Source organism: Corythoichthys intestinalis, chromosome 21 (assembly GCF_030265065.1).
Source record: "Corythoichthys intestinalis isolate RoL2023-P3 chromosome 21, ASM3026506v1, whole genome shotgun sequence".
In the NCBI taxonomy this organism is placed as follows: domain Eukaryota; kingdom Metazoa; phylum Chordata; class Actinopteri; order Syngnathiformes; family Syngnathidae; genus Corythoichthys; species Corythoichthys intestinalis.
Genome location: NC_080415.1, coordinates 22,981,188 through 23,007,021, shown reverse-complemented (window position 1 = coordinate 23,007,021; position 25,834 = coordinate 22,981,188). Strand labels below are relative to the sequence as shown.

The 25,834-nt window shown below is 40.6% G+C and overlaps 2 protein-coding genes across 2 annotated transcripts in view; one reads left to right on the top strand and one right to left on the bottom strand.

Moving 5' to 3' along the window:
• polr3a (polymerase (RNA) III (DNA directed) polypeptide A) overlaps positions 1-25,834 on the bottom strand; it is a 168,989-nt gene that overhangs the window by 95,386 nt on the left and 47,769 nt on the right. The window lies entirely within an intron of this gene.
• The window catches only part of LOC130909140 (zinc finger MIZ domain-containing protein 1-like), a 175,233-nt gene continuing 170,743 nt past the window's right edge, over positions 21,345-25,834 (top strand). Inside the window, exon 1 of the mRNA XM_057825258.1 lies at positions 21,345-21,577. The gene's annotated coding sequence lies outside the window, so the exon portion shown is untranslated. The remainder of the gene's footprint in view (positions 21,578-25,834) is intronic.

Sequence of the window (25,834 nt, the reverse complement as noted above, 5' to 3'; positions counted from 1 at the left end):
AAACCATGAAAAAATCAGATTCATGCATCAAGACTTGCGGGCTAAACCTAGCCTAGGATGCTTGGGATTTGTTATCTGGGTCTTTGAAAAAGACCCAGATAGTGTTATTCTGTTTTTTTTTTTTTTTGGAATGGGATTCCTTCAGTGCGCCGCGCAGCCTGAACCGCTTGACCGATCGGCACTGTTCAAGTATCGACAGGTCCGGAGTTTTTGAGCGACGCAGGGAATTTTTCAAACGGCTTCGACAAATTTTCCGTTGCGCCGCAAACAGCAATTTTCCCCCCAAAAAAAGCAATTTTCAAAATGTATCTAGTCCTACAATTTTTTTGACCAAATTACATAATTTAGGTATCAAAAATTCCCGGACGGTGAGGGGCATAAAAGTTGTATACAGAATTTGGAAAAAAATTACAATTCCCCGGAAATTTGACAAAAACTTGCCCATTCATTTTTAATGAGAAAAAAAAATTCAAAATGTATCTAGTCCTACAATTTTTTACCAAATCACACAATTCGGGCATCAAAAATTCCGGGACAGCGAGGGGAATAAAAGTGACAGTGGAAAATTTTTTGAAAAAATGTACCGTTTCCCGGATATTTGACAAAAACTTGCTCATTCATTTTTAATGGGAAAAAGGAAAGTTTCAGAATGTATCTAGTCCTTCAATTTTTGACCTAATCACACAATTTGGGCATAAAAAATTCGGGACAATGAAGGGCATAAAAGTTGTATACAGAATTTGGAAAAAATTTACGGTTCCTCGACCGTTCGAGTATCGGCACGATCGGAAATTTCGTGCGACGCAGGGAATTTTTCAAACGGCCCCGAAAATTTTTCCGTTCGCCCGTAAACGGCAATCCCCCCATGCCCCCCCCCCCCCCCCCCAAAAAAAAGTTTCAAAATGTATCTAGTCCTACAATTTTTGACCAAATCACATAATTTGGGCATCAAAAATTCCGGGACGGTGAGGGGCATAAAAGTTGTATACAGAATTTGTAAAAATTTACGGTTTCCCAGAAATTTGCCAAAAACTTTCCCATTCATTTCTAATGGGATAATTTCCCATTCACTTCCAATGGGATTTCCAATTGAATTTACATTGTATTGATGCCACTGACGGCCATGCATGTCGAATCTATTGATGCCAATGTACTTGGATTCAATTGACTATATGGATGTCGATGCCATAGACGGCCATGGACGTCGAAAATTTTTCCCATTCATTTTCAATGGGGAAAAAACAATTTCCCCCAAATCAACAGAAAATGAACAGATATCAATAGGACGTGTCCCCCAAATGTCCCCGATTCCATTGACGCTTATGGAGGGTGATGCCATTGATGTCCATGGATGTCCAAACTTCCCATTCATTTCCAATGGCAATTAATCAAGTTTTTTCATTCTATTGATGCTAATGTACTTGGATTCCATTGACGCCTATGTAAGTCCATGCGACTGACGGCCATGGACGTCCAATTTTTTTTACATTCGTTTTCAATGGCAAAAAAAAAATGTCCCTAAATCAACAGGAAGTGACCTGATATTGTCCCCAAAATGCCCCCAAGCCAACCTGGGAGGGGTTAAGATCTGTACCACCACAGAGCAAAGACCCAGAGTAATTTCTCCAGAAATTGCAGTTTCTAGTTATGAGAGCATTGCCGTTATAAAACATCCAGTGGGGCACCACAATACAATTAGCCATAATGTGTTAAGTCCACGGCCACATAAAGTATATCAGTATCGGTTTGATATTGGTATCGCATTTTTGTTGTTGAACAGTATCGGGATATCGGTTAAAAAGTAATATTGCACAACTCCAATCTTAACATTTCCTTATTTTATATTTTAAAAATGAATGTACAATCTTTTAAAAAGATATATAAAATATTGATGGTATTAATATATATATTCTTTTTTTACTGAATTGTGGAGGGTGGAAGGAAAGTCTCCAAAAATATTTTTCACAAGACATTTTGGTCACTTATTTTCATTACAGTCACAAATCTGAGCTAGTTATGGTTGCCAGATTGATGAAAATATGTCTAATCCATTGTGGTTGTGATCAACATCAATATTTACCCTCATTTTGTCCAGTCTTTTAACCATGAACTACACAATAAATGAAAATCTCTCTTAACAAAACGAGAGTAACAAGTGTGAACTTGAGGAGACAGCAAAGATAATGCGTGAGCATGTACAGTACAGCTGACTACGCCAACCGCGCTTAATTAGGGAAAATTAATTATTCAGAGTTTGCATTAGAGGGAATCTTTTCATTCAGTATGTAGTATTAGTCATGCAATTCCACTTGAGCCTTGGAGCGACATTTCATCACACGCACACACGGATTCTACATTTTTTTTAAAAAAAGTTGTCTTGAATGTTGGAAAATTACCCCCAAAACACTGTAAACATTTATTAAATATTACCTCATTTGCGAGTAACCACTGCCACCCCTCCCACTCAAAATGGATTGGATGCTTATGACCGTCAATGGTAGCCAACAAATTAAAATACAAATGTATTAAACCGAACTATACTTAGTCATTTTTTCATATGCTAATACGGTGAGCCCAAATAAACAAGAAAAAAAATCATCAGTTATAGAGCCATTTGAAATTAGTCGCAAACCAAAACAGGAGCACCCCACACTGTAAAGTCTCATTGTAAATGAGCGTCACGATTGAGATACAGTGGGGCAAATAAGTATTTAGTCAACCACTAATTGTGCAAGTTCTCCCACTTGAAAATATTAGAGGGGCCTGTAATTGTCAACATGGGTAAACCTCAACCATGAGAGACAGAATGTGGAAAAAAAAACAGAAAATCACATTGTTTGATTTTTAAAGAATTTATTTGCAAATCATGGTGGAAAGTAAGTATTTGGTCAATACCAAAAGTTCATCTCAATACTTTGTTATGTACCCTTTGTTGGCAATAACAGAGGCCAAACGTTTTCTGTAACTCTTCACAAGCTTTTCACACACTGTTGCTGGTATTTTGGCCCATTCTTCCGTGCAGATCTCCTCTAGAGCAGTGATGTTTTGGGGCTGTCGTTGGGCAACACAGACCTTCAACTCCCTCCACAGATTTTCTATGGTGTTGAGATCTGGAGACTGGCTAGGTCACTCCAGGACCTTGAAATGCTTCTTACGAAGCCACTCCTTTGTTGCCCTGGCCGTGTGTTTGGGATCATTGTCATGCTGAAAGACCCAGCCACGTCTTATCTTCAATGTCCTTGCTGATGGAAGGAGATTTTCACTCAAAATCTCTCGATAAATGGCCCCATTCATTCTTTCCTTTACACAGATCAGTCGTCCTGGTCCCTTTGCAGAAAAACAGCCACAAAGCATGACGTTTCCACCCCCATGCTTCACAGTGGGTATGGTGTTCTTTGGAGGCAGTTCATTATTCTTTCTCCTCCAAACACGAGAACCAGTGTTTCTACCAAAAAGTTCTATTTGGGTTTCATCTGACCATAACACATTCTCCCAGTCCTCTTCTGGATCATCCAAATGCTCTCTAGTGAAACGGAGCCCCAGATCAAGGGAGATTATCAGTGGTTTTGTATGTCTTCCATTTTCTAATAATTGCTCCCACAGTTGATTTCTTTACACCAAGCGTTTTACCTATTGCAGATTCAGTCTTCTCAGCCTGGTGCAGGTCTACAATTTTGTCTCACGTGTACTTCGACAGCTCTTTGGTCTTGGCCATAGTGGAGTTTGGAGTGTGACTGACTGAAGTTGTGGACAGGTGTCTCTTATACCGATAATGAGTTAAAACAGGTGCCATTAATACAGGTAACGAGTGGAGCCTCGTTACACCTCGTTAAAGGAAGTGAGACCTCTTTGACAGCCAGAAATCTTGCTTGTTTGTAGGTGACCAAATACTTATTTTCCACTCTAATTTGAAAATAAATTCTTTAAAAATCAAACAATATGATTTTCTGTTTTTTTCCCCCACATTCTGTCTCTCGTGGTTGAGGTTTACCCATGTTAACAATTACAGGCCTCTCTAATCTTTTGAAGTAGGAGAACTGGTGGTTGACTAAATACTTATTTGCCCCACTTTATGCTGTCTTGAAAGATGATTAGTGTCAATTGAAAAAGTTGCTCTCGACACTATTTACCATGGAGACAAATTGCCGATTGAAAACTCAACGCTACGAAGCTGTGACGAGAAAAGACTGCTTTTGGTTTCTGACAGCTGGTACCCATTTTGGCATGAAACCAGATCCTCTCCAGGGTCCACTGTGAGGCCTCTTAGCACCGCCGACTTATCAAAACACAGTATGGACTCCAGCGAACCTTCGCCGGTGCGAAACTTTGTCGCCACTAACAAAAACAAGAGGTGGTGGAAATGAACATAATACAGTGCTTCTGATTTTAGTGGCAATGTCGAGACCTCATCATTCAAAGCTTTTGAGTATCATCGACAGCGCGTGACCCAAGTTCAGCCTCTGCGGTCATGAAATATTCAACATTTCTCAAAGTGGAGAGCCGCTTGTTCATTTACCCTATAATCAAGGCAATCTTTTTTTTTCCTTACTGTAGCCACAATGTTGCCCCGCTTGTAGTACTGTAAGTGACATCTCACTTAATTAATCATAATCAGGAACTGGTGCCTGCTTCAGAGTCAGAGCTGTGAGCCAGAAGAGTGCATTTGAGAGGAGAAACATTGAGTACATTGAGTAACTGTCTATTAGTTTTCCCACTGGGGCTTGGTCCCAAACGTTACATATACAAAGTGGTACATTTTACAGGATTCCCACATTGTCTTGAAAGGGCTTACATTTGAAAATCTTTATAAAGTGTCTTGAAAAGACATCCAGTTTAAATTTATAGGTCTTAAATTCCTTTTTTTTTTTTTAATTTGTGCTGCTAAACAGAATGTACATTACATGTTTAGTGATTTTAAAAGGATCCTCGATCTTAAGGAAAGATAAACGGCGGAAAACACTCAGGTGACTTGAAGTTCCGCTCTGAGACCCCCAATTTGACCAAATTTCAAAATTGTTCTATATGCATGTGTGATACATCATTGGAAGGAATTAAATCTCTATTTTCTGGGGGAAGAAAAATTTTGAACAGGAGGGCATTTAAAAAAAAAAAAAAAAGTTTTTTAAACAGCAAAACCCTATCTGGAGGTGAGAGCATGCGAGAGCAGAATTACAGATGCCATGACTTTAAGGAGATATTATCGCGTATTTACCTTGTTTCAATCCAAAAACTCCATGTAGCATGTATCACTGAGTGTCAAGACACAGCTGCCAATGGCCACAGCTGGATTTTTAGGAGATTTTATGTGTGAAACATGGTAATATAACAAGGGTCGCGATGCAGAAATCGCAGACATCCAGGAGTGGTTGAGATTTTCTTTTTCATATATTAAACCTTTTAAAAGTTATTTTTCTTTTTTTTTTTTCTTTTTTTTTTGTTCGGATCGATTTTTTATCATCTAACATATCGGGGAAAATGCGACAGTAACAAAAAAAAAAAAAATACAATTAAGGTAGATATCTGACTTTTTTACAGACGGCATTTTTTTCATTGTGACATAATTTGTTTAAAAGTTTAAAATACATGATTGAATAATTTTTTAAAGTCCTTTTTTTTAACGAAATATGAGATGTCATTTAATGATTCTAAGCTAAAAATGACATTTTGAATAATAAATATAATTGATTACCTTCGTTTTATGGCTGGGTTGAAACAAAAGCGGTTGCGCGATGTCTGTAATGGGGGTTTTCAGAGTAAAACGGGCAAATTAAGAATAGTTTGGAGGATTAATGCACCATGAATCTGCTATGGCAGCAGAGAGACATATTGTTCTATCAAAAACAACAGTTGTTTTGGCTTAAAATACAGCAGGTAATTTTAAAGAGGAGAGCAAGAGCAGAAACTACTTTTTCAGTCTTGTCTGTGTTTTCCACCAAATGTTAGTATGAGTTATAATAATTTGATATTAAAACCCCTCTTAATGTTTTTGTTTTAATAAAATTTGTAAAATTATTCTAAGTGATAGGTCGCCATTCGTGTTGATGTCGCAGTGCGGTGACGTCACCGGGCCCGCTGCCGAACTTCCAGCATGTCACTCGTTAGCTACCCCAACATGTCGTCGGTTCTGCCCTTCCAATTTGAACCAGAGCGGAAAAGTGAAGAGCAGGACAGCACTGTCGGTCGTTCACAAGACGAGCAGCAAAGGCAAAATGCAGACCCGGAAATACCTGATAAGACAAGAGCGGGGCAAAACTGGTGATATACTTGCGGCAAGTGCGTCTCAATGAAAACGGAGCGAGTGAGCGTATGCTGTTGAGAACTCCGGGTTTTGTTAGCAGATCTTCAAGGTGAGCTATTGCGTGATCAAACTTATTCCAATATAATTATGTAGATTGTTAGCATCCAGAGCTGTTGTGTGCTTTACATATAGTACAAGCCAAAAGTTTTGTAAATAATGTAATGTAAATAAATAAATTAACAAAAAAAAAAAAAGGAACGAGATTGAAGTCGTAATATTGCTACGAGTAACAATTGTTGCATTATTACATAATGGTAATGTAGCTGTGAGCCGCTATGCACTTTACATACAGGTGGGGCAAATAAGTATTTAGTCAACCACTGATTGTGCAAGTTCTCCCACTTGAAAATATTAGAGAGGCCTGTAATTGTCAACATGGGTAAACCTCAACCATGAGAGACAGAATGTGGAGAGAAAAAAAAACAAACAGAAAATCACATTTTTTGATTTTTTTAAAGAATTTATTTGCAAATCAAGGTGGAAAATAAGTATTTGGTTTATATCAAAAGTTCATTTCAATACTTTGTTATGTACCCTTTGTTGGCAATAACGGAGGCCAAACATTTTCCGTAACTCTTCACAAGCTTTTCACACACTGTTGCTGGTATTTTGGCCCATACCTCGATGCAGATCTCCGCTAGAGCAGTGATGTTTTGGGGCTGTCGTTGGGGAACACGGAGTTTCAACTCCCTCCACAGATTTTCTATGGGGTTGAGATCTGGAGACTGGCTAGGCCACTCCAGGACCTTGAAATGCTTCTTACGAAGCCACTCCTTTGTTGCCCTGGCTGTGTGTTTGGGATCATTGTCATGCTGAAAGACACAGCCACTTCTCATCTTCAATGCCCTTGCTGATGGAAGGAGATTTTCACTCAAAATCTCTCGATACATGGCCCCATTCATTTTTTCCTTTACACAGATCAGTCGTCCTGGTCCCTTTGCAGAAAAATAGCCCCAAAGCATGATGTTTCCACCCCCATGCTTCACAGTGGGTATGGTGTTCTTCGGATGCAATTCAGTATTCTTTTTCCTCCAAACACGAGAACCTGTGTTTCTACCAAAAAGTTCTATTTTGGTTTCATCTGACCATAACACATTCTCCCAGTCCTCTTCTGGATCATCCAAATGCTCTCTAGCGAACCGCAGACAGGCCTGGACGTGTACTGGCTTCAGCCGTGTGGTTCTGGGATTTATGCTCCCCGTTCTTGTTATCATTTTGACGCCAAGGGGTGAGATCTTGCATGGAGCCCAAGATCGAGGGAAATTATCAGTGGTCTTGTATGTCTTCCATTTTCTAATAATTGCTCCCACAGTTGATTTCTTTACACCAAGTGTTTTACCTATTGCAGATTCAGTCTTCCCAGCCTGGTACAGGTCTACAATTTTGTCTCTGGTGTCCTTCGACAGGTCATTGGTCTTGAGGTTGTGGACAGGTGTCTTTTATACTGATAATGAGTTAAAACAAGTGCCATTAATACAGGTAATGAGTGGAGCCTCGTTAGACCTCGTTAGAAGACGTTTGACCTCTTTGACAGCCAGAAATTTTGCTTGTTTGTAGGTGACCAAATACTTATTTTCCACTCTAATTTGTCAATAAATTCTTTAAAAATCAAACTGTGATTTTCTGTTTTTCCCCCACATTCTGTCTCTAATGGTTGAAGTTTAACCATGTTGACAATTACAGGTCTCTCTAATCTTTTCAAGTCGGAGAACTTGCACAATTGGTGGTTAAATAAATACTTATTTGCCCCACTGTATGTGAAACTCATGGGGGTTCCTTTAGTATGGTTGAGAACCACTGCTTTAAATGAATATTTCCATTACTTGGTCTTTCACCCTAATAGAGGTGTGGGGTTTTTTGTTTCCTTTTTTAAATTGCAATTTTGCTCTGGAAAAACAAACTGTCCTAAAATGTCCCTTTGTCATTAGCTCTGTTCTGTCTTTCCCTGCAATATTGATCATTTGTTTTTCTCATGTTTTATATTGAAATGCAATTAAATGAATTTTTTTCCCAGAGTCAACAATATTTACATCGGTGTCTATTTTTTAATTTGGTCATCCGTCCAAATGTTTTACAATGAACTAAGACTAATTAATTACAAAACCTAAATCCATTTTCTTCCTCTTATTTTTTATTTATTTATCCCACCCCTAATATATGAAAATTCAGGAATAGGTTTACAGTAGTAGCCATTTCACCCAAAAATGTTTCCTTTTTTGATTAAATGGATGTGCCACAATTTTCTCCAGTTAAATGTGGAGAAGACAGAGGTGATCATTTTTGGGCCAAAAAAGGAAAGGTCAAAGATAAGCAGGCAACTTAGCTCAATGTCACTTACAGCTACAGATCAAGTCAGAAACCTTGGCGTAATTATTGACTCAGACCTAAAATTTGATAGCCATCTAAAGTCCGTCACTAAATCCGCTTATTACCACCTAAAAATTATAACCAGAATTAAGGGGCTTCTGACTCAACAAGACATGGAAAAACTTATGCATGCATTCATTTTCAGCAGATTGGACTATTGCAACGGTACATTTACGAGTCTTGATAAAAAATCAGTCAGGAAGCTGCAGCTAGTACAGAATGCTGCAGCCAGAGTCCTCACAAATACAAGGAAGCTGGACCACATTACACCGGTTTTGAAATCGCTACACTGGCTTCCAGTGAGTCAAAGGATAGACTATAAAATACTACTGCTCATCTACAAAACACTTAATGGCCTTGAACCAAAATACATGATTGATTTGTTAGATTCCTATGAGACATCTAGACCCCTAAGGTCATCTGGAACCGGTCTTCTGCATGTTCCAAGAACAAGAACCAAGCAGGGTGAGGCAGCATTTAGTTATTATGCTCCTCACCTCTGGAACAAGTTACCTGAATGTCTGAAGTATGCTCAAACTGTTAGCTCTTTTAAATCAGGGCTAAAAATGCTTTTGTTTAGCACTGCATATCCATAACTGTCTATATATTTCAATCTACTTGCTTTCTATTCCTCTTGTGCTTATCTCCATTGCTGATTTCAATTATTATTATTATTAGTAGTAGTTTTTGTTTGAATTTTTATTTATTTATTTTTATCCTATTTGTTATCAAATGCGATTTTTATATATAATTTTATATCCGATTTTGATTGTCTTGGTTTTTACGTTGTATTGATTTAAATGTGATTTTTATGATCTTCATGTGATGTAAAGCACTTTGAATTGCCTTGTGTTGAATTGTGCTATATAAATACATTTGCCTTGCCTTGCCTTGCCTAAATGATCATTGTGCATGTTTTTATACCAACATTTGCAACCCCCCCCCCGTATACTAGTATATATATTTATATGTATGCTGCCAAGATGTCCCTGAATGTGAGGCCATACTCCCTGCCGTTTATCCCCTGCATTAAAGGCATGTGTCGGGTTCAAAGAGAGGTCAGGGGCGACAACATGTCAAACATTGTGTACACAGTATATACATACTGTATATATATAGGAGAAGATCATAGAAGTGAAAAACATGGATGAAGAGGTTGGGGGTAAAACAAAACACAAAGGAGTCGTGCTTTGTATTGTGTCACTTCAATGTGTGCGCATAAAGATACGGTGCCCAGAGGTTGCCCTTGAGGTGGAGTCACGTGTCCCGCACCGGACGTGGTACCATTAACGCCACTGTAGCTTTAATTAACCACTCTCACCCCTGCATGCTTTGTTTTTAATGAGCGGAATGTAAAGGAGAAAGTTTGTGTGACATTCTTTCGATTTAGTCTGAGTTGATTTGTCACGTTCATCAGTCAGGCTTTGAAATTAAAAGCACATATTAGGCATTTTATTTCAGTTGAATTGTGGAAAATTGGCTTAAAGGAATGAAACTCTCAAATCAATCTGTACTACTGTGTGTTACATAGCGCTACAGTAAAAGCGGTTTGCACTAAGACAATAGGGCCGCTGCAACCTTTTCAAGCTCCTCGGCCCTCGCTAACTCCTCGGCCGCTGACAGAAAATCGTTACCCCGCTAAAGGGGACGAGTGGCGTCAGATAATAGATATATGAAATCCATCGGACTTTTTCGCCCGCTCCGTCCTTTGTCAGAAACAGATCAATAGGCCGGGCCTCTCCTTGAAAAGTCGACTCTGCGGAAAAGGCAATCGCTATGGCAACATGCTGAAGTAGCCGAGGGGAAAATAAACATTCTAGGTGAGAAGATAGGCCAATTGATGCCTAGCTTGTATTGATGTGACTTTGGATTTTATTAAACAGATAGGCACTAAAAACAAACATGTGGTAGGTTTGTGTGTTTTGGTTTTGGGCCCTTGTTTGCTTTCGCTGTCTTGGTAATTTACCCATAAGTTTTTTCTTCGATCAACCTGCTCCAAGCATGTCAACCAATCAGCTTTCCTCAGTCTCTCGTATCCTGCGCGAGTGTTGCTTGTTGTTCTTTCACATTTGTTTCCATTAAAGTTACCTTGGTAAAAAGGTCAGCCCAGCCTATACACAGACGATGCAGCTGCTTAGGACCCCTGACCACTAGGTGGCCCCCAATCTAGCAACCTCATTTTATACGTTGTTAATAGAGCATCGTGAATAATGTGGTGTGCATTGCCGTTTATCCATGCAAACATTCATTTTCACATGTCATTTGGGGTGAGAACTTTGAAGTATGCAGTGCAACAAAATATGATTAATTTACAAAATATGGACGTATGGGTTGGATTGCATGTATGGGTTTCACAGTACACTGTGACGAAATGGTTGGCCAAAAATATGGGCCCCTTGGCATTATTTTGTTAGGGCCCCCAAATGCCCTGGGCCGGCCCTGCCTGTTACAATCCTGCTACCCTCTTCGCTCTGAATTGGTGTGATTTTTAGTCCAATGATTTAAAATGTTTGTCCTTTATATGGATTCGTAATAAGCCCAGGACAAAAGCTTTTAGATTCTCTTGTCTCAAGAGCAAGTTGTAATCAAAGAACAATGTTTTAGTCCTGAGACAAAAGCTCTTTTTTTTTTTTTTTTTTAAATAAAAGTTTTAGTCTAGACCAGTGATCCCCAACCACCGGGCCGGGTACTGGTGTTCTGCAAAAATGCACGACATCAGCGAAACGTCCTACAACAGGTGAATTTGACACCCAAAGCACTACCGTGCACTTTCAACTTGTTTTGTTTGTATGCATACAGGCAGAACGTACTAAAAATGCCTTAAGAAAATACTTAACTGTAGTTATTTCAAATAAGGGTACCTTAAATACGCTACATCAAGGGTCCCCGACCTTTTTTGCACCACGGACGGGTGTGATTTGGGTCTTTTTTTTTTTCACAGACCGGTGTGCAGTCAAATTTTGCACCCTTATAAAATTTTGCTCCCAAAGCTTTTGTGGCGGTGAAAAAGCCCTCTTTTATATTCAGTTGGACTCTCAATGTTATTCAACGGTGCTAAAAACTATTTACATAATAAACATACATGTGCAACACAAAAATGGCGTAAATTAATGCTTAACGACACGGCGAAATCGTTACGTGAGAGAGCTGCGTGCATTTGGTGTGTGCAGCTAACATGGCAAACGTAAGTTAATATTCCGTTCTTTAAAGAAAGTGCAGTTTTTACTTTGGAATCGCTGCATTCGCAGCCATTTTTAACGTTACGTGCATGAAAAATTTGTCAGAACACTGGCAATGTGCGGCAGAAAAATACAGCAAATATAAAAAAAAACTAGGGCTGTCAAACGATTAAAATTTTTAATCGAGTTAATCACAGCTAAAAAATTAATTAATCGTAATTAATCGCAATTCAAACCATCTATAAAATATGCCATATTTTTCTGTAAATTATTATTAGAATGGAAAGATAAGACACAAGACGGATATATACATTCAACATACTGTACATAAGTACTGTATTTGTTTATTATAACAATAAATCAACAAGATGGCATTACCATTAACACTCTGTTAAATCCATGGATAGAAAGACTTGTAAATAGTTCTTAAAAGATAAATGTTAGTACAAGTTATAGAAATTTTATATTAAAACCCCTCTTAATGTTTTCGTTTTAATATTTGTAAAATTTTCAATCGAAAAATAAACTATGGTGCTCATGGTGCTCAAACCCACAAAATCAGTCGCACCCAAGCGCCAGCAGAGGGCTACAAAACACCAAAAAACACAAGTAACAAGTGGACATGACACTGTGCTGTCATTTTAATCTGTTCGAGCGGGGCATGTGTGTTAATTGCGTCAAATATTTTAACGTGATTAATTTTAAAAATTAATTACCGTCCATTAACGCGATAATTTTGACAGCCCTAAAAAAAACTTTTGTTTTTAGCCCCGTCATGTTAAGTGCAGGGAAAATATAACTAACCCGCTGAATCAGTGGGAGGCCTGAGCTTGTTTTGTTGAGATGAGATGGTGCCAAGATGGGACAGTGAGAGAAGCCCGCTTCACAAAGATACGATGTTGGAAATTGTAGCACGATTTTCAATGCTCTCCTAGCGATGTCAGGATATTCCGGAATAACTTTAATCCAGAACCTCGGTAGAGTTCTTGTCTCAAATGTACGTTTATGGTCACCGTAACTTGTCATCTCTACAAATTGATCCTCCTGTTGCACAGACATGCTCGAATCGCTCGGTTTATTCACAAATGGATCACGAATCCACTCCTTCGCAGTTCGGTGGTCTTTAGTGATTGCACCGTAACCGGTCCGCGGCCCGGCGGTTGGGGACCCATGTACTACATGACTAATGTGGTCGACAGATAAACACTGCTTTGAAGCTACTACAAGAAAACAATAATTTAAAGTATGAGAGGGCAATAGTAGGGCAAAACGTATTTTTGAGGCAATGAAAAGAAAGAAAAAAAAAATTGAGTACTCGTCGCTTTTAACAGCTGAGCGCATGCGTGCACAACCGCACTGAGCATTGTGTAGGACATCTCACCACGTAGAAAGGAATTGCAGAACACCGGTACTGGTCCGTGGCACATTTGCTACCGGGCCATAGAGAAATAATTAATGATTTGTTAACGACCACAATTTGGCCTGTGCCTCTTGACTAATCCGAACAGAGATTTGTGTATGTTTCCCTCTTGTGGTTGGCTGCCATTACTGGGGTGTTTGCACACCATAGCATCCCAGCATCAGTCAATGTAAACCGTAACGTTAGCTGCTCTTGGCTGTGTGCTGCGGGCGACAACTTCTTTGGACAGTTTTCTTACGAGGAAAAGGCCATCTGCTGAGCCAAAAGAGGAGCCTACAGCCAAGTCCATTCTGCATAAAATGTGGTTAAAAACTAGCAAACGAGCCAACAAAAGCAAATGCACTGAGCATCATACCTCGTGGCGAATCGTATTGCTAAAGCCAAGTAACCTTTCACGACTGGAGAGTCAAGTTTTAGAAGAGGCCGCTGTTAAAAATGGTTGATTCAGCGTCTGAGGAGTTCCATTTTCCCTGCAATGGCGTACCGCACGCATGCTACTTTTAGACCGTGACGTCGCATCGTAAAGCGGAAGTAAAGTAGAAGTTGGACATTATAGACCTACCCACGCATAAAAGCAATGTTAATTCTGCTACTTTTCTCCGGTAATCTTTCAAAAACGAACATGCTGACCACGCATTGCTTTTTTGGAACTTGTTATCACGACTCCAGACATTGAGACATATGAAAGATATTTTCTTCATACGTTTCCCGAAACCTAAAATTTGGAGGAAAAAATGTGATGAAAGAATCAACTTGCGCAGACTTTTAACGGCAGCTCGGTGAATCCATTCACATTTCATATGCAGTAAACATTTTGTTGGGTTGGCATGGTCTTTCAGAGGACAAAGAGGTAAGCCATTTTGACATTTTTAACTTATTTTTTAACGTGACGTTGTGCCGTGCTGCTGTCTGACAATGAATGACCTGAAAAGAATTAAAATGGTATATGACTGCCAGTTACCTTTTCTGTTGTAGAAAAAAAAAAACTTTAGTAAGGGGGAAGTGGAAATAAATTAGAGAATTAAGATTTGTTATCAATGAAATAATTAAAAGTGTTCGTTGGCTGTCACTGAGTAGCATTTGCGATCGTTACACAAAACTACACAAAACTAACTAAATTACCTCCAAGAACGGTCAGAGACGTAGGACAACCAGAGGATATAATATATAAGAAAGACAGGGCTGGTGGTAAAGGATAGCTTGTTGAATCAGGAGAATGTCATTGTCAGTCGCGTCGATAAAAAAGCTAAGGCTATTCTTAGGTCGGCTGTTTTTTTTTCATCTTTTTCAGCCTTCGACACTCAAGCCATCTCTTTAACTGAACATTTTTATGTTCTTCCACATCTTTGCCAGGGAATTTGGCACCAGGGACATCATTTTCGGAGACAATTGGTAATTCTAGCTCTGTAAACATCTCCTTCGTACACGATTTCCATTCATTTCCTATTAGGGACAGTAGCTAATGTCATGAATATTAATGAGCGGAAGTGACGTGTTGCTTGCGGTACGCCATTAATATTTGTTTCATGTTTTTCTGCCTGGTCTGTGAAGAAAAAGGCCCACATCAGACTGGTCCGTGGTGCAAAAAATTTTGGGGACCACTGGTCTAGATCAGAGGGATGTTCATAGTCTGAATAGAAGGTTCAAGTCCCAATGCAAGCTACCCTATTACACAAACAAGTTTCTAGTCTCGAGAGAAGTTGTACGGCCAAAAGAGAAGGTTCTATGCTGGAAAACCTTGGAGCTACAGTATTTCTAGTCCTCGAAGAAAGGGTTTTAATTCCAAGAGAACTTCCAGTTCGAAGACAAGTTATAGTTACAGTGGGGCAAACAAGTATTTAGTCAAAAACTAATTGTGCAAGTTCTCCCACTTGAAAATATTAGAGAGGACTCGTCTCATCTTCAATGCCCTTGCTGATGGAAAGAGATTTTCACTCAAAGTCTCTCGACCCCATTCATTCTTTCCTTTTCACGGATCAGTCGTCCGGGTCCCTTGGCAGAAAAACAGCCACAAAGCATGATGTTTCCACCCCCATGCTTCGCAGTGGGTATGGTGTTCTTCGGATGCATTTCAGTATTCTTTCTCCTCCAAACACGAGAACCTGTGTTTCTACCAAAAAGTTCTATTTCGTTTTCATCTGACCATAACACATTCTCCCAGTCCTCTTCTGGACCATCCAAATGCTCACTAGCGAACCGCAGACGGGCCTAGACATGTACTGGCTTCAGCAGGGGGACACATCTGGCAGTGCAGGATTTGAGTCCCTGGCGGCGCATTGTGTTACTGATAGTAGCCTTTGTTACTGTGGTCCCAGCTCTCTGTAGGTCATTCCCTAGGTCCCCCCGTGTGGTTCTGGGATTTTTGCTCCCAGTTCTTAATATCATTTTGACGCCACGGGGTGAGATCTTGCATGGAGCCCCAGATCGAGGGAAATTATCAGTGGTCTAGTATGTCTTCCATTTTCTAATAATTCCTCCCACAGTTGAATTCTTTACACCAAGTGTTTTACCTATTGCAGATTCAGCCTTCCCAGCCTGGTGCAGGTCTACAATTCTGTCTCCTTCAACAGCTCTTTGGTCTTGGCCATAGTGGAGTTTGGAGTGTGACTGACTGAAGTTGTGGACAGGTGTCTTTTATACCGATAATGAGTTAAAACAGGTGCCATTAATACAGGTAACGAGTGGAGCCTCGTTAGAAGTTAGACTTCTTTGACTGCCAGAAATCTTGCTTGTTTGTAGGTGACCAAATACTTGTTTTCCACTCTAATTTGGAAATAAATTCTTTAAAAATCAAGCAATGTGATTTTCTGTTTTTCCCCCCCCACATTCTGTCTCTCATGGTTGAGGTTTACCCATGTTGACAATTACAGGCCTCTCTATTTAAGTAGAACTTGCACAATTGGTGGTTGACTAAATACTTATTTCCCCCACTGTATATGTGGGTAGGTTCGACTCTCGAGGAAAGCTTCATATCTAGTCGAGGTGAAGTTCCAAAATGTTCCAAAAATGTAACGCACGTTAGCGTTCTTTCAAAGTACATAATAATAACAACGTATACTGAGCACAACTCTAAAGGCACATATTAATATTCATATTACTGTAATTATAATAGAAATCTTTTCGTCTGGTTCTTGTGCAAAACTTAAACTATTCATGTCTGCAACTTCCCACCTTTAAACTTCCTCTATTTAGGTCTAAATGTAAAGTTGCACTTCCCCTAAAGTTTTGCTTTGGTTTTTGGTTCTGAGCTACACTGACGTGCAAGCTGGAAAGCGTCCACGTTCTTTAATATGACTATAATAATATTATTTGAACTTGCAGCGCTATCAATGAGTGATCATGTTTCAGTGGCATTGATGGCGAAAACCAAACCTAATGAGCGCATCGGCTGACTTTTCATGTCTGAAAGCAGCCAGTCAGGAATGATCCGGCACACGGCTCTGTTTGAAAACATACATTTTGTGTCGATTCCAGGTCACATTGCACGCTAACGTGGAAAGCGGCTTTCGTGATGTTGTGTTGCCGTACTAAAGTTGATATGAATTTCTCAGACGTTTTACCAGACTCCAAATTGTTGAATATTTACGTTCCATAAGCCTTTCACAGTCGGCGTCCCGCTCGATAAATCCCGCTGCTGATGTTCAGGAATATCGCTGCGGCGTGAATAAATGAGGTTTTCTTTCTTTTGCGCATTACCTGACAGGAGGTTAACAAGCTATTCCTAGCCCCATTACTGCGCAGAGTAGAAAGAAAGTCAATTACGGTCAAAGCGTAAGTGTGTTTGTCAGCTTGGTGATTTACTCTTGTTGGAAATGTGAACTTTTTATTACCGGTGTAGTGTTATTACATTTAATGAGCCTGGCAGCGAGAAAGAAAAAATAAGAATCACGCAGTTCTGAGCTGTGCCGTGACATTTTAGTGAAGACACTCTTACAGGATGGATTTCCCGCTCCTCAAAATGAGAAAATGTCACATCTTAATCCTTACGTAGTGTTTTTTTTCTCCCAGTTTGACCTGTTTTGAAATTTGACAGCAGTAAAAAACAACCTCAATTTCCAGTCCATTTCCCATAATGATCTCGCTTTAAATAACCTCAACTGAGTGCTTCTTCCCATGACACTCACTCACATAATCGACGAGTGAGCTAAGACATAATGCAACAATGAGTCGTTCTGCCGTGACTGCTTCTGATTTATGACTTTTCATGAAGGTGCGGCACAATTTATGACAAGATGAAAACGCAGGACAGTTTTGACAACAACAAACAGGATTTCTATTGTCGACTGCAAATGTTCTGTTCAAGCATGTGCAGCATGTTTTAGCGCTCGTATAAGATGCCACTGTATTTATCCACTCCAAATGATATGAATAATTCCAATTGATATAATAATTGCGCAATGTAGTATTGCTTTGGGAGCCCTTGAAAAGCAAACCATTGAGAGTAGCTCCATTGGAGGTTAGTTTACAACAAGCACACGCGCAGGCTGAAATCAATGCTTCCTGTCACCTTTTAGCAGGACAAATGGCGTCTATTGTCCCGAGTCTTTCCCTCCCCCTAACTTTAGACAGCTGGGGTAGACACACGGGACCAGAAAGGAGGGCGGGGTGGGGGGCAACGACACAAGTCTAGTCACCCACCACCACCTCCCCTTCGTTCTACTCCTATCCCTAATTTAAAGTCAATGACAGCAACACAGGCTAGTTTGTAACTTTTGATTGGCTCTAAAGGGGCCACTGTGGGTCAATGTGAGTGAGTGGGTGGGATGGGGAACAAGGTGGCGCTATACGTACGTGCTTTGATGGTAGGAAAAAAACATAAAATGTGTTGAACAATTTTTTTTTTTTGCTTTGAGTCCCAGTCAATGAATTGTGATGTGATTAATAAATGCATAATCTGTTAAAATAAAAATCCTTATATAGTAGGTATTTGGGAGTATGGAATAGTGAATGACTCTGAAGAAAGTTGCTTACTATTGGCTACTTTACCTGAGTGTTATGGATTCAAAAGCAAACAGTAGAGCAACTGGCCAACATTCTTTATCCTCTGAAAAGAACATCTAAGCTGTATGGCTAAGTTCATACCGCAGGTCTTGATGCACGGATCCGATTTTTTTCATGTTTTCCCGACTCGAGTCATGCATTAACTTGAGAGTCTTAACGGGAAGAGTCGGATAAGAGTGGACGAATTCAAAATTGATTTAGGTCACTTTCGTATGTGGTTACAATCTGATCTGGGCCACATTTTTCCAAAATGTGGCTGCGGTCTAAACTGTCAAGTCCCCCAAATCGGAATTCGCGCAGCAACTACGTCAACAAAGAGCGAGAGAGACAGAGCACTACGGTAGCAGTGCAGCTGTGCATTCGTGTTAGCGCCTAGCTTGAACACGGCTTTTGAGGAAGGAGCGGGCTTAAAAACAGTAATAAAAAAAAAAATGGGTTGAGGATAAGCCTGAGGGGCCGCTGACATGGTGACTCTCCGAGAATACGAAAAATTACAAATTTGCATTTCCGTCTCCATTCGAACAATGTCGCAAATCTGCATGAAAACGATGTAGTATTCATGCCAGGCCCTAGGGGGCAGTGCAGATTTACAGGGCGACAGAGAATGATGCACTTTGACCCCACCAAGCTCAGCCCGGAAAAAAATATGCCCGCCCACTCGAAGCAATGGAATTTTTTCTTTTGTTCAAAAAGGCACAAAAATGGAAACATTCAACATATTTAATTTAAAACTATTATTAAAACAGTAAATTAAAGCCGACATTCTGCCATATTTGCTGTTTTTAATGTTTAGTAGCACCGCTGCGCACGCCCAATGTGACGTGTACGAGTGCTGACGTTATCGGCGCGGTCTCGTGCCGCGGGAGCATTTGATATGCATGCCGAGGAAGCACCCTCAATCCCCCGCAATCGAATTCTTCCACTTTGGGGGCAGGATTCAGAATTTTTCGTCTTCACCAACACCATATGCAGGCGAGGCGAGTCCGCTACTCACTCATTGTGTGTTTGTGTCGCAGAGTCGCCATGTAAACTGCCTCTGAGAATGCTCGGTTCTCTCTCTTCTCCAAATGAGCAATATTTCAAGATTGCTTACACAGCCGGGTGTCGGGGCAAACTGTCCGTATGTGTGCATTATGTGTAGTCATTTGTTTTGATGCTCCTGCGCATGTGGGTCAGTTTGCTCAGTGCATCTCGGACTGGAATTAGTGCGCATGAGTGATACTTGAACAGGCTCAATGGACAAAGGCAGTCTGAATGGGCACGCCAAAAAAACATATGACAAAAAAATCGGAATTGTGCATTAAGACCTTCGGTATGAACCTAGCCTATGTGGCCTGAAGGAGAAACACAATGTCCAGTGAACTGAATCAAAAATACAGCAACTGATTTTTTTTTTTTTAATTCAATTTTTTTCACATTTTTATGTGCAACATTTTTAAATGGCTTTTTGCCTAATTAATTTTATTATTTCATTTTATTTTTTAATTATTATTATTGTTCTTTATCGGCTGGACACCGGAACAACAGATTCAAGGCATTTCTAGAGATTTTAGTGATTTCAGAAATGAGTGGGGGAGTTACAACCAAAATTGCACATTTTCCCCCCAGATGTTCGCAGGAATTTTTGTGAATTCATTCTCAAAAAACAGTTTAACAATAGTTGGACAAAAAAAAGTATTTGGTGTTCAATGTTTCCCATCAGTTCAGATCTCGAATCCAACTTTTGTTTGAAACAAACAGAATATGACATTGGAATGAAGTCATATATCAGGGATTGGACGACGTAGTTAGACAAAAGTCAAGTCAATTTCAATTAATCGATCACAAGTCCAAGACAAATCGATGTCAACTATTTAAGTTCCGTTATTAGGTAAGCATTTATTTTGTATATTTTAGTTCATTTCCATTGAAAGGGTCTAACTTTGAAAATTTCACATTTTTACACAAGCATCTGTACTTGTACTCACTGCCACCTCTGTGTGTCAGTGTGTGTATGATGCTGCTTGGCACAGTCATGGCTGCCTCTGCTGCTGATGCCTGTGCAGTGTGCTGCTCTCAAACATGTCTTTGTTATTCAGAGCTTTCCATCAGAGAGCGGCCACCCGCAAAACATGGAGGATGGAGGACCCTGAGGGGGGAGCTCAGTGGAGGGTGGTGGGTGTGGGCGGTGACTGCCTGTGTTGCAGCAAGGCAGTGCCTCAGCCCCAGTCATACATGACAAGTGATTTTTTTAAAAATTGTAACCGCGATGTAGAAATTCATCATTATTCAACAGTATTTTGTCAACTTTTTGTACAACAGAATTTGGTTGATAGGTCTTTCTTGTAACTGTTCAAATGTTGTAAAATAGTAATTATGCTTTAAATATGTTGAACAATACCCCAAAATGTCCCCCAAAATCCACTTTTTCGCCATTTAGAGAAAAAAGTGACCTATACGTGACTGCGGAATTTTATATCATCAAACTGCACACTGCTCTGCCTTGATTAAATTGAAAAGTGCCACAGATGACCAAACAAACAGCAAGCATCAGTGTTGCAGTGTCATGAGTGACATCCTTTAAGCAATGGATATTCAAACACATACAGTGGATAAAACATATGTAGACAGAGAATATAACACTCGCAGACATAAATTCTTCATCCTCTGCTAAGAACTAAATTACCGTGGCTTACTTTCTGTTTATTATACTTCCCCCAGATGACAGCAAAATATGTCAAAAACTAGTAATCTATATACTTGAATTCTATTATCTGTACGTTTTTATAAAGTATGCTATCAAACAGTCCCTGTATATTAACTGTAGTTCCATTCATTTTGGGAAACTCTGATTTGAGAACGACTCTGCTAAGAAATCAAGCATTTACTGGTTTGTGTACCAACAAAACCAGTCCCAAAACACAACAAATCATTTGATGGATTTGTGGAGGCATTCGAGTTACGAGCATGATCAAAGAACGAATGGACATCGTATCTCAATGCACAAGCCTCGAGGAAAAAAACACTACTTCCCAGTTGCAAGCATTGCATTTAACACGAGAACCAAAGATCTTCAGCAGTCAGTCCGGGTCCACTCCCTCTCTCGTCCCCGCGCACGGAGCACTAACCTCCGGCCCGGGTTTTTCGCTCAGCCGCGGAGCTCGAGTCCCAGCGGTAGTAATAGAATAGCCGATGTAATTTGACACTTCAACTTACTGAGCTCCGCCGGAGTCTATCCACTTTACTCGCCGCTGACGTTGAGCTGTTCGCGGGGACCGTATTTAAAAAACAAGAGGCGACAATTAGCGAGGACTTTCTCCGCTTCCCCCGCCGGTGAGTAGCTGCCAACTTAGCCGCCGTTCACCGCTGCCGAGGCGGCCGCGAGTATCGCTCGTCTCGGGGAGGTTTTTGTCTTGTTTTGTCCTCCCCACTTGGGCTCAGATTGTTTCCGACCAACAATAGGAGAGTGACCGGCACCGAGGAGGAAAAACCTCCGCTCGCGTGGCTCCTGCCTCCACCGGGAACCGTACTGCATGCTGCCCGGGGAGGGGGGCATTTAGTCGGGTTAGCCGTGGTCGGAACTCCGAGCCCGGAGGTGGGAGCTCCGGCTTGGAGGCTCGACAGCGAATAACCTGCGTGCATCCGGCGTGATTCATCCACACACCGCGGTGTTCAAAATAAGTCTAAGCTTTTTAATTTAATTAGATAATTTTATCCTAAAAAGCACAAACCTTTTGTCTTATTGTGTGCTATTGAGCTGATTCCTGCACGCTGCAGGATGACTGGAAAAGACTCAATAGTGGTCACTGCAGTGCACGATTACACTGAAACGGAATGCTTCTTCCCCAATTTGGCAGCACATGCATGCATACGGTGCAGAGTTATGACAGACAGAAAGGCGTGCATTGCACTGTTGTCCCTGCTTTATTACAAGTTGCTTCCTATTAATTAAGGATAACGTATCAGTGGCAAAAGTGGCATTTTCTACACATCTTTTCTGCATAGTAGCATCCACTGTTGGGAGGAGTTGACTCCCAGACAATGACACACATTTGCAGACATTTGTCTAGTTTTTGTTGTGATGTGATGGTGCAGTATCCAGAGCTGTTGTTGCTGTCTTATATGCTTGTTTACATTTGAGTCATGTCACCCCAAAACGCTTGCCTCCCCACCCCAGAATGGCTTCTGATTCAGGCACCTGGCCCTCTTCACTGGCAACAGTCAAACTTCCAGTGGCTTCATTATCATAATAAATGAGCGTTTATGGGGCCCCACTAGCAGGTTTTTGCAGGGCTCCTGAATAACCGATGGGGGCCGAGCCCACCGGCCCTGACCTTCTTCCATTCAAGGCGAGCGTGTGGAAACACCAGCCAGCCAGTCAGTCAGTCAGCCAGCCAGGCAGCCGTCGCACAAAAGGCACATTGAGGCGCGGATCTGCAACGCAGCACGTGCGTCTGGCCCAGGACTATTTATTAACTGCTTTACTTCCTGCCCTGCCACTGGGAAGTGTTCGTGTGGAGCACTGACAGTTGTGCATATTCTGAGCATTCTGACTTCCATTTCGAGACATGACAGAAGAAAAGCATAAACCTTTTCTTTTCTTTAACTTACTGCTTGCCATTGACAGCAATAAACATCTAAATTTTAAGGATCGCTGACGGAGCACCCGGTCATAATGGATTGGACGTCTATCGCCGTCAATGGCAGGCAATGAGTTGATAAACGGCAGTACAACGTAGGTTGGACAGAGCCAGAGAAAACGCAAACATGATGCGCAGGGAGTTATTTTGTACCCACAATTTCTCTAAATGTGTTTTGGCTCTTGTGTCGTCATTTTCATTGATTTCATCCTGGGAATTCCGTTCAGATCTCCTCTTAAGCGCTTCTTCAAAAAAACTAGTTCACTGGTCTGCGGTCTGAGCTTGTGGGAGGTTTGTGAAGGTTCTCGTCTCCTGGGATGAATCACGCGGTCGGCAGGAGGACGCTGTCTGGAGCGGCTTCCCAAAAAAAAAAAACGTCTGTCAATGGAAGTTCTTCAGTCAGGCTAGGCTGATAAAATTCTGCATTTGATAATAATTTGCTGTAAATAGAGGTCTGAAGATTTTTGCTTTTAGTTGCCAAGGTGTTGGAAAATCCATTAAGCTCCTTTGACATATTTGGATTGTTATTCCATTCATAGACGATTGGCTAAATGGGTTAAAAAAGGCAAGCACTTAGAATTGGTGCTTCCCTAAAGCTTCCCTATGTTGTACTGCTGACCACACAACCAACAAATTAATCGTCATGATTTATGCGCAAAGTCATATGTCAATGATTAATAGATGGTAGAAGCTGAAGCTTACAAGTGAGTTTCTTTGCCGACAGTCAATGATTAGTGATTGGGGGGTTGAAACTATGGCTAGGTTCATACTGCAGGTCTTAGTGCACAATTCCGATTTTTGTGTCCTATCAGGTTTTTTGGCGTGCCCGTTGAGACTGCCTTTGTCCATAGACCCCATTCAGGTATTACACATGCGCACTAATTCGCAGTCCCACAAGCGCTGAGCAAACTGACCTACATGCGCAGAAGTATCTAAACAAATGACTACACATGTTGGCTGTACTCATTCCAGGGTGATTATATTTTTGATTTCCAAAAACAGGACACAAATAACAGACATTAATAATCCCCATTTAGTCTTACTGTATATTCAAAGTTTATATGGATTGATAGAACGCATGTGGCCACGTAAGCAATACTGAAATATTGCTCATTTGGCGCACAGAAGGAAAACCGTGCATTATCAGGCTTATCCTTTTCTTTATTTCATTTATTTATTATTTTTTTTATGACTTTGGTCAAGCCCACCTCCCGGGTAAAAGCCGAGCTCAAGCTAGGGGCTAACACTAACGCAAAGCTACATAACTGCCATCCTGCCTGCCGCTCTCGCTCTTTGCTGAAGTAATTGTTGCATGAATTCCGATTTGGGAGACTTGACAGTTCAGACCGCCGCCACATTCTGGAAAAATGTGGCCCAGATCGGATTTAAACCACATATGAAAGTGACCCAGATCAAATTTGAAATTGTCCTCTTTGGCGCACAGAAAGAAAACTGAGCATTATTAGTGTTATCCTTGTCTTCATTTCATTTTTTTTAGGACTGTGGTCAAGCCAGCCTCCCAAGTAAAAGCCAAGTTCAAGCTAGGCGCTAACACTAATGCACAGCTACATCGCTGCCGTTCTCGCTCTTTGCTGATGTAATTGCTGCATGAATTCTGATTTGGAAGACTTGACAGTTCAGACCGCCGCCACATTCTGGAAAATGTGGCCCAGATCGGATTTAAACCACATACGAAAGTGACCCAGATCGGATTTGAAATGATCCACATTTATGCGACTTGTCCAGTTCAGACCGTCAAGTTGATGCCTCACTCGAGTCGGAAAAACACGAAAAAATCGGATTCATGCGTTAAGACCTGTGGTCTGAACCTAGTCTAATAAGTCTCTCAGGTTCAAAGTAGCCACATTTCGGACCCATATGAGTACAAATAAAATCAAGTTTTTCAACATATTTGATGGATTTGTAATTGTGAAATTGTAAAAAGTAATAGAAGATAGAAAAGAAGATAGATAAAAAGGAGATTTTAATGCATCACATTCGGTAGGTTTATGGTGGTCAACCGTTGGTTGACTTGGCAGGCCAGGTTAACATTTTTGTTATGATTAAGGGATATTATTGATGATTGTGTGTAAGTGATAAAGAGAATACAAAAGAGCTTCTTATTTGGTCATTTTCAGGCGTTTGTTTTAGACTAAACAATCATGTTTTCAATCAAGTTGTAAAGTGTGAGTCCTTCAGACCGTACAACCCAGTTGTTAACCTTTTTGTTTGGTTGCGATAAAGCGGTAAGTCCATAATTAGTGGTTAGGTGATAGAAAATAACAGTTACTGAGTTAAAAGTGAGTAATTCTGAGACACGTTATAGACTATTCAACCAGTGTTGGTGCCAAACTTTTACCTTTATTGCTACACCTTTGTAATATATGGCAAATATCAGTAAAATATTGGAATCATAGATGGCAAAACATGCAAGTCCAAATTCCAACGTGTTTTTCAAATGGTAAAAAAGCCACCATAACGTTACTTGGCGACACATTTTTGACACTTTTTCAGATGCAATGATGTATGTCCCGTTGGGATATATTCATCTTTAGCCTTTTTTTTACAGACCCTAAAATACTACAGCTTGGCGTGATACATTAAACAGGTGGTTGCAAACGTTCCCCGTCAACTTGATGTGAGTGTGTGTAATTTCCCCTGCTTTATCGTCAAGACTCTTCAAGATTTCACGGGTAAAATGTCAGCGTCTGAATAAATCCATACAGTCGAAGGGGAAAGTGCATCTTCTTTGCCGGTGATTTATCTCCCGACGGCAGGGGATACGTCTTGCATGTGTGAGTACATGTCGGGCATGTGTGCGCCTTTGCGGTGATTTGTAACCCCCCGCACCCCCTTCTCCTCCCTCCGTCGAGGAGTTTTTACAACGGAGGGATGCTGTCATCTTGACTGTTGACTGTTAATATGAGGCTTCTATTTTGAAAACACAGCT